This window comes from Microtus ochrogaster, chromosome 16, assembly GCF_000317375.1.
Source record: "Microtus ochrogaster isolate Prairie Vole_2 chromosome 16, MicOch1.0, whole genome shotgun sequence".
Classification (NCBI taxonomy): Eukaryota; Metazoa; Chordata; class Mammalia; order Rodentia; family Cricetidae; genus Microtus; species Microtus ochrogaster.
In genome coordinates this window covers 34619742-34620679 of record NC_022018.1, presented here as the reverse complement: position 1 = coordinate 34620679, position 938 = coordinate 34619742, and positions in this window count along the sequence as shown.

Genomic DNA, 938 nt, shown 5'->3' with positions numbered 1-938 from the left:
GTGCACATCTGCAGTCACAAGTATGCCGGTGCACATCTGCAGTCACAATTATGCCAGTGCACATCTGCAGTCACAATTATGCCAGTGCACATCTGCAATCACTACTATGCCGGTATGCATCTGCAGTCACAACTATGCCAATGCATATGTGCGATCACAAGTATGCCGGTGCACATCTGCAGTCACTACTAAGCTGGTGCATAATTGCGATCACGAGTAGGCCTGTGCACATCACCTGCAGTCACAGCACTCAGAGGGAAGAAGCAGGAGAGTCACTCAGAGTTCAAATTTGAGGCCAGGTTGGCCTTCAAAGTGTATTCTCGGAAAACAAAAACAAAAAAAATAATAAAATTTTAAAACAATGAGCAAAAACAATGAAAAACAGGTGTTTTCCCCGTTTGATTAATAGAGAAGCATAGGTAGAAGGCCTTGGGTCTTTGGGAAAGATTGACAGTCACCTCAACTGCCACATCCTTCCTTCAGCCTTCTCCTCATCCGTCTCCTCAAGGATGTCTTCATACCATTCCAGCTGGAGGTGCAAGCTTACATAATTTGGGGTGCATGTGTGTGTGCATTCTAGTTCAACAAATTTGTCTCAAAATATGAATGCATGGACTTAATATCAGGAGTCAGAAAGGCAGAAGAGAACAGAAATGATCTAACTACCCGAGTGGATCTTCTGCTCTGTCATCCAAATGCCAGGGCCAGGGTAAAAGCTGCAATTACTCAGAGAGCCTTTTTTGCAGAGGCGGTGAGCCACCTATCCTAATGAGACTGACCGTTGCTACGGTTAACTTGAAGGGTTTTATGGTTTCCTGCATGTGTTGTTTTCCTGCTTAATGTGAAGAAGAAGAAGAAGAAGAAGAAGAAGAAGAAGAAGAAGAAGAAGAAGAAGAAGAAGAAGAAGAAGAAGAAGAAGAAGAAGAAGAAGAAGATTC